At 36.3% G+C, this 8818-nt stretch overlaps 1 pseudogene; it reads right to left on the minus strand.

The window, feature by feature from the left end:
* Positions 1 to 6838: 6838 nt before the first annotated feature.
* LOC126008125 (uncharacterized) lies at positions 6839 to 6987 on the minus strand (annotated as a pseudogene).
* Between the last annotated feature and the right edge of the window lie 1831 nt (positions 6988 to 8818).

An 8818-nucleotide genomic window follows, 5' to 3' on the forward strand; every position in this document is an offset into this window, starting at 1 on the left:
CGCCACTGTGCCAGTCCCTTTTATTAATCTTTTTATAACTCAATTATTTGTTATGGATTTTTGTGTGTTTACTTTTTATTTTCATCATGCTACCTTACCTACAATATCTATAATGATTGCCAAGGTCATTTGGTAAAGCACAACTGCTTTGAGAATACATTTTTTTCTTATAACCATTGGCATTTCATATACCATTATATCAATTTTAGAAGCAATGGTGTTAATGTTTTAAAAGTTCAACTTTTTAAATATTCCTTTTTTTTTTGGTGTTTTGGGCCACACCCGTTTGATGCTCAGGGGTGACTTCTGGCTAAGCACTCAGAAATTGCCTCTAGCTTGGGGGGACCATATGGGACGCCGGGGGATCGAACCGCACTCCTTCCTTGGCTAGTGCTTGCAAGGCAGGCACCTTACCTCTAGCACCACCTCTCCGGCCCCTAAAAGTTCAACTTTTTATATGTAAAATGGTCAAATATAATTTTTTGTTGACTAACTGGGGTGCGGTGAGATTTGTTTTCACTAAAGCTTAAATTTACAGAGTGTTAGCCAATTTTGACAATGTTTTTGTATTAGAAGCAGAAACTAGAAGGTATAGTATGTTCTAATTGATTTAAATTTTTTCTTTATCTTCACACTACAGTACTAAGAAATGTAGCTATGCTTTACAGTAGACTCTCTTCCTTTTAGAGAAGTCTGCATCCTCTTGTAAATACCTAATAGTATCTCTTCATATCCATATCTATATTCATAACTATATCTATATATATATTTACATATATAACCTATCAATATTATGTACCTACTTTGTGAGAATGTAAATGTTGAAGATAATATTTATCATCTCACAAATACTACCACTAAATATTTATATATTTTAGCACTAGATATATAATTACTAAATTGTAAGGAGACTATTAGAAGAAATTTTATTTATCTTTTAAAAAATACAAGAATTTATGAGAGTACAAGGAGCAATTTAAAATTGTTATTATTTTTGGTTGTTGAAATATACATACCTGTGCTTGGGGCAGAACAATCCTGGCAGCACTTGGGAGACTCTCTGGGGTGATGAGAATTGGACCCTGCCAGGTTGCCTGTGTACAAGACAAGCACCCTACTCACTCCTACCTCTAAAAGTTATGTTCTGAGAAAACAGAAAATGAGGAACTCAGAGATCTGGCTTAGTTGCAAGTGATCGATCAATATGCTTCACGTCTAATCCACACTCACAGTGCTCATTTGCTTCCTGACTCCATAAGTACAATTTCTTTTCCTCTTTTTTTTTTTTTTATTTTGGTTTTGGGCCACACCTGGTGACGCTCCGGGGTTACTTCTCACAATGTGCTCAGAAATTGTTTTTGGCTTGGGGGACCATATGGGACACTGGGGATTGAACCCAGGTCTTTCTTGGGTCAGCCACGTGCAGGCGAACGCCCTACCTCTGTGTTATTGCTCTGGCCCCCTAAGTACAATTAATCTCTGGTATATAAGCAAGAATATAAGAATATAAACAAGATATAAGCAAGAACCACAGCCAAGTGATTACAAGCATCATAGCCAAGTGTATGAGCACAACAACTAAGTGTTTAACAAATTTAGTTATTGCAAAAATGGTGACCATAGCAATGATCTGAGAAGAAAATAGAACAAAGAGACCATCAAACTGGGAAAAATTCTAGCAAGGCATTCAGATATTGATTGTTTGCTAAAGCCCATTAGGTATGACTCTATTCTACTATAATACCATTATCAAATAATGATGATACTTAGAATTATTTATGATATATAGTATGCTAATTATTTTAGATATATATGTAAATGTGTTGAACAACTTTGTTATATACTATAGGAACAATGATGGTCTTTTATATTTGTTTACAGAGTTTAAATAAATAGCAGGTATGTAGATATATATCTATACATATCTTTGAGCTTTACAATGTCCAAAATGTTCAAAAATGGGAAATTAGTTATCATATGACATTGCATGATCTCTCTATATGCTTTCTAATTCTTTATGGATCACAGCTCCTTTTTTTTTGTTTTTGGGCCACAGCCGTGACGCTCAGGGGTTACTCCTGGCTATGCGCTCAGAAGTCGCTCCTGGCTTTGGGGACCATATGGGACTCGGGGGGATCGAACCGTGGTCCGTCCAAGGCTAGCAGGCAAGGCAGGTACCTTACATCTAGTGCCCATTCTGGACCTTTTACCCAGAGGCTTAAGAATGTAAAATGGCAAAAGTTTCAGGACCCCTTGAGCTTAGTCCCCAAACTGTTATGGTGATACTTTTGCTGAATTTATTAGCCAAATCACAATATATTTAACAGAGCCTGACTCACAAGAAAAGAGGCACAAATCACACCGCTTGCTAAGAAGTACAGAAAAGGAAAAGAGTTATTTGCAACTGATTTTTTGGGGCGTGGGGCACACCCAGTGATGCTCAGGGGTTTCTCCTGGCTATGTGCTCAGAAATCGCTCCTGGATTTGGTGGACCATTTTGGAATGCCAGGGATCGAACCCAGTCTGTCATGGGTCAGCAGCACTATCGCTCTGGCCCTTGCAACGGATATTTTTTAAACTATCAGTAAGAAGGGTAAATAGTTTATGAGTCTATGTTAATTTTCTTCAATTTTTGATCAGTTGACATTCATTCTCTCCCCTCCCCCAAGTTTTTTATGCTACTTTCAGCCCATATACTTTTGATTTACCAGTCTTAGATCCAATGTTAAGTGTGGAACTTAGTTATTTAGTGCATCGTTTTATCTTAAACACTGAGTTAAAGTAAAATAATTTGGCCCAATAATAATTGTTTTTTGGTCCTCTGGGTAGTACTTTAGAGAAATTGAAGCTTACATGGGAATGCTAAACAGAGAGAATGAACATAGAAGCATCCAAGAATAGATTTCATCAAGGTAGAGGTCAAAGCAGGTGAGATGAAAATATAAACCTGGTGATACATTTTGAACCATGGAGTCTAGCTGGCAAGAAATCAAAGCTACACCTGGATTTTCTCAGCATTGTTTCCTCACTCATCTCTCTTTGTGAATGAGGAGGATGAGTTAAAAATCTGTTTACTTACAAGAAATAGAGGTGCAACTAATGAAAAATAATAAGTCAAAATCTCCTGCAGTTCAATTTCTTCCTTGGCTTTTTTTGGCTCCAAGTTTAAATACCTGAAAGGTAAAAAAGTAAAAGGAAAAAATTCTGAAAGAATTCCGAAGTGAGTGTAGTAAGCATGACTGAAAGATTTTTTCCTAGTACTAAAGGAGATATTTTATTACGCAAAATTTGGAGAGAATGGAGGAAAAGGAGCTGGATTTTGACATTGTTCCATTGCAGGTGAGAGGTAGTGACTGAACATGGTGCACTCAGCCTTTTCTCTCTCTCTATCTCGCTCTCTCTCTTAAAATTTAAACCATTTTTATTGAAGTATCTGGATCTACCATACTGGTAATCACACGTTGCATGATACATTATTCTAATGCCAGACAACACCCACCAGAGTGCCCACTTCCATTCACCAGTGTTCCACTTCTTAATAAAATTTTTTCATTCCCACTTTCATACTTTCTTGTGCTTCACTGACTAGCTGTGCTAACATTTCTTTTCCCTCTTTAAATATTCTGAACATAGTGTCACTAAAATCACTCCCTGAGATTTTCCAGAACTGGTTTGTAGTGGTAGAGTCTGTTTTGTGACATTTTCACTCATTGAACCTGGTGAGATTTTACACATCTTCCCTATTGTGTATGCTGTATTCTAGCTATGCTGAGGGTGAATATTTCTCAGTAACTCTCCTGGTGGTCTGAGAGATTAGTCTGTGCCTTTTCTTTTTTTTAGCCTATCTTTACCCAGTGACAGGAAGTATTAGCATCAGGTGTGATGAAGATGGTGTGAAGTGTGATGAGCCTAGTGAGAGTTATCACATTGCTGCATATTCAGTCATATTGTCCAGGAGGCATATTTGTGGCCCAATAAGAAGGTGGTAGTGGAGTCATGCATTGAGGCTCCTTGGACCTAGCTAGAAAGTTGGGGAATCTGCATCCATATTGAAAAGGAACCTCAGAATTGTTAGTTGGAAGGTCAACCTCAATTTGAAGGTTGAAAGTACACGCAGAGGTTTAGGCAATGTGGAGATGGCCTCTTGAGACTATGGTAAAGGGTGTTGAGCATAGGTTTTGTACTATTTTACTAGTTTACAATAATCTTCTCCAAGTAAATCTCTAAGTGATACTTGGAGACTGAAGAGGTGTCTGAATTGAAAAACTGATGAATAACAGGATAAAACCTGAAAACGCGATTTGAACATAGCATAAGACTCCAAGGCTTTGTGATATCTTTATGGGAGGATCCTTGGGACGCTTAGGTCAAGTGTGCTGACATCCCAAGTGAGTTTATATTTGTTGCTATCAACTTAAGTATAGAAAACATAAAATAAATCAAATTTGGTTATTTGACATTGAATATTGCTTTTGATATTTATTAAGCACTAATAAAATTGGAAACTAAGGCAATTTATTTAAGATTATTGATTAGGGGGCCGGAGTGATAGCACAGTGGTAGGGCATTTGCCTTGCATGTGGCCAACCTGGGACCAACCCAGGATCAATCTCTGTATTCCATATGTTCCCCTAAGACTGCCAGGAGCAATATATGAACACATATCCAGGAGTAATCCCTGAGCACTGCCGCGTATGGCCCCAAAATCAAACAAAAAAGTAAAAGATTACTGGTTAGGAGTGTTTTTATTTTTTCAGTTGTTGTTGTTTTTTGTAGGGGAGGGGCAACACCCAGCAGTGTTCAGTGTTTAATCCTGCTCTGAGCTCAAAGATCATTCTTGGCAGAATTGGGTGACCATGTGGGATACCAGGGATTAAACCCAGATCAGCCGTATGCATGACAAATGCCCCACTTTATGAATTATAACTCTGGCTTCTAGTTAGGAGTGCTTTAAATATGTGTGTTTTTAAGTTCTTGTAGCTGGAGTATCTGAACTTTCAAGATAAGGACATGTTTCCAGCATGATGATTTATTGTAAAGTATTATTTTACACTTGGGTACACATATACAAACGTCTGAATGGAAAGAAAGCCTGATATGTCATGCCAAACTAAATGAAAATGTGTAGGTTAAACTTAAGGGTGGATAAGAGTAGTGGCCTCTCTATGAGATGATATTGGAGAGCAAAACTGAGTATTAGCATCTCAAGAATTTCTTCCATGCCTTTCTAAATGTTTGAGTTTCATAATAAAGTGCAAGTAAAAGATTTTAAACCAAGAAATGACATGATTTGTACTTTGGCCTCTTGTGGTTCTTGGCCAGTCAGAACTTCAGGATCTGAGCTTTACTCTGAGATCTGATAACTCCTCTGCCTTTACACAGAATAATTAGTCATATAATTATAAAATCATTATAATAATATATTCAAACCAGGGCCATGGGGGGGTTCACTATACTTATGGAAAGGACCTGGAACATAGGTACATTGCAACAAAAGCCAAGGTAATTTACAATTATTTTATCTTACACACACTGACTTCTTCATAAACTATGTTTATTCTCACATTACTACTTTCCTGATAACCTAAAGTCAACAGGGGAAGAGAATCAAAATAATGTCCCACCATATATAAGGCTATCTGTACAGAAGACAAAGGTTTTAGTAAAAGCATAATAGTAAGTATCTCCAAAAGGCATATGATTACAGAAACTAGAACGTGCTTATCTTCTTCAAGGAAATATATGACGTGGAACTGTAATGTTGTGTCTTAAATGGTGCTTTGGAGTCTGTCTCCATAGCCAAACATGCAAATGTGCGTATCCTTATTTTATAGTTCACAACAGGGATATTGGATTTATAAAAGTTAAGGGATATCTGGCTTTCCTACATTATATGTAGATTACATTTGAATAAGATTTTAAGTATTGTATTTTGGGTGTTCTGAAATAATTTATTACAGTTTAAATGTGTGTAAATTCATGAAAGCCTTCATTTTTTTTCTGAAGTTATCAAGTAATTTTTTCTTACAATAGTAATATAAAAGACATTTAAACTATATTTATTGATGAGAATAATTGCAATCTCATTTACTTAAAGTAATTAGACCACATTTCACAATGGATTGAAAATGAAGTTTTTTTAACTCCCCCATATACTTTGGGGGTGTACAGAATGGCACATTGTTAAAGAATTATTTTTTCATGCAAGATCTACATAATATTTTAATTTCTGCCAGTGTCTCTGTAATTACCTTAAATTTTGAGTAAAGCCATTGATTGTGTATATACATATATACATACATATATATAGGACAGGAATGCACTAATTTATCATTTGTAATGTAATATTTCTAAATACAATTATAAATATGGTCATATTTATCAAGTTTTTTTAATTTCTACATTCTTAAAAAGATATCTTAACTATTTTTCCTCCATATTTTGAGAAAATACTCTAAATTTGAAAGGTATACAATCTTTAGGAAAATAAAATGTACTAATATTATATATAAATATTTCATCACTTTTAGAAACTTTAAAAAAATAAACAGAAAATCAATAAAATAGTTCAGAGGATAAGGGGCTAAAGTATTTGGTTCTGACATTCCAAATTCTATTTTTGTTTTGTTTTTGTTTTTGTTTTTGGGCCACACTCGTTTGGCGCTCAGGTGTTACTCCTGGCTATGTGCTTAGAAATTGCTCCTGGCTTGGGGGGACCATATGGGACACCGGGGGATCGAACCGCGGTCCGTCCTACGCTAGTGCTTGCAAGGCAGACACCTTACCTCTAGCGCCACCTTCCTGGCCCCTTGAAATATTTTCTTAAGACAAAATTGACAGGGGAGAGCGCGCATGCAATCCCCACTACCATAAATTATACAGTCGAGTTTCCCACATTTGGGAAAATCTCAGGGGTCAGCACACCCGGAGTGCAATGGGCAAGAAACCAGCTTCGTGATCATGGAATCGCCCTTGCCAGATAAGTATGACATTCTAAATTCTATCCAGAATTCCACATATGGTCCTGGAATACCACTAGGAGTAACTATTGAGCAAATTTTATGTCCCAATCTCTCTACATTTCCCCCAAATAAATATATATTAGTATAAATGGGCCACATTGTACATCTTCCAAATACATATATTTTCTTGGGAATTTTTTCACTATTCCATTCTGTCTCATAGGGATTTTTTACACATAATATTTTGGGGTATTATCATCTCTATGTCCTTCATACTGCAGTTCAAATTAGTGTGTGAGCCATACAGACAGAAAAAGAGTAAGATGTCATTATTTTCTTGACAAAAAAAGAGCATCCTGCTAGTGGTGACAGACCTCAGGCATGGCCAGTCAGATTCCTCCACAATAACCCAGATAGTGGATGAGTTTATTTTTGGCAATACTGTTGTATTGTTTTGCATTGTGTTTTGCTGTGCTGGGAAAAGGAATATTGTGAAACGTTAATACTATTTTCTCTATAATGTATGTTGTTCTTGTTGTTCTTGCAGATGCAGGTGACAAAGGAAGAAATGCAGAAAGAAACTGGAATTTGGTTAATGTAGTTCAGAACTTAGAAGCTTCTTCACTTGTAGGCAGTTTCACAGTTTATAATTCCAAACTGCAACTTTTGCTTAAGTTGATCAAATTTGATTTTGTTGAATACATACATTAGTTTTATTAAATGATGATGGTCATTGTACAGTACCAGGGTTAGAATCCAGAATCTCTACCCCATGTCTGCATTAGAATTTTGCTGCTTTGGGGCCATGGTGAGTTGGTTTACTTCTGGGAGTGCTCAAGGACTCTGTTGTACAGGAAATGAAACTATGTCTTTCACTTACAAAGCATATTCTCACCTGTTGAACTATCTCTCTGGTCCCTATTTCAGTAGATTTTTACTGTTGCTATTGTTGATCATTTCAGGTATCAAACCCAAGGTCTCATTCTAGTGACATGCATGACTAGTGTCCTACAACTGAGTGTCTCCCTGATCCTTAGAAATATTTTTATATTGGTCACTGACTTCTAGTTATTTACCAATTGGATTTTCTAAATATTCATGTACTTCACCTTTTCTGGAAAAGTGATGTGTAGTAAAGTGTGCTCATGTATTGAAAGGACCAGGCAGTATTATAAATCCGATTATCCAAACACATTCCTAAATGCTATTATGAATTTTGCAGATGTGATTTAAGTTTTCAAGCTATTAATTCTTTTTTGTCTTTAGGCCACACCTGATGGTGCTCAGGATGTCCTCATAGATTATTGCTCTGTGATCACTTCTAGTAGACCATAGGAATGCCCAGAATCAAATATGGGTTTGTCCTATGCAAGTCAAGTGCCCTACCGGTGTATTATCCTTCCAGATGAAAGATAGTATTAACTGATTTTTAAGTTACTCAAACAAGAGGTTATGCTGAGTGACTCTTATCTCATAGGTAAAGGTTGAAAAATAGCTGTAAAACATTCCTAAGTGAAGGGATATTTAAACAGGTCAAGCCCATGTGTAAACACCATCCTCTTTATTTTTAATTCCTGATGGTCAGCTTATGGATTCCAATGTGCTTAACTAGATTCCACAAATGTGCTCACCCATTCGTTATATTACCTGTTTCTTGCCCTGCTTATCTAACTGACCCCTGACTGAAACAAGGTGAAATGATGCAACTGTGTTTGTTTGCAGTGAGCATTTATCATGAAAATTATTACCTGAGCTTTCCAAATATCTCTCATTTTCTTTAAGTTTTCTATTAGAATTACACAGTAACAACTTATGCTATTTGAATGTCACTGAGAAATTTCTGTGGTATAAATTGA

This window comes from Suncus etruscus, chromosome 4 (genome assembly GCF_024139225.1).
Source record: "Suncus etruscus isolate mSunEtr1 chromosome 4, mSunEtr1.pri.cur, whole genome shotgun sequence".
NCBI lineage: Eukaryota > Metazoa > Chordata > Mammalia > Eulipotyphla > Soricidae > Suncus > Suncus etruscus.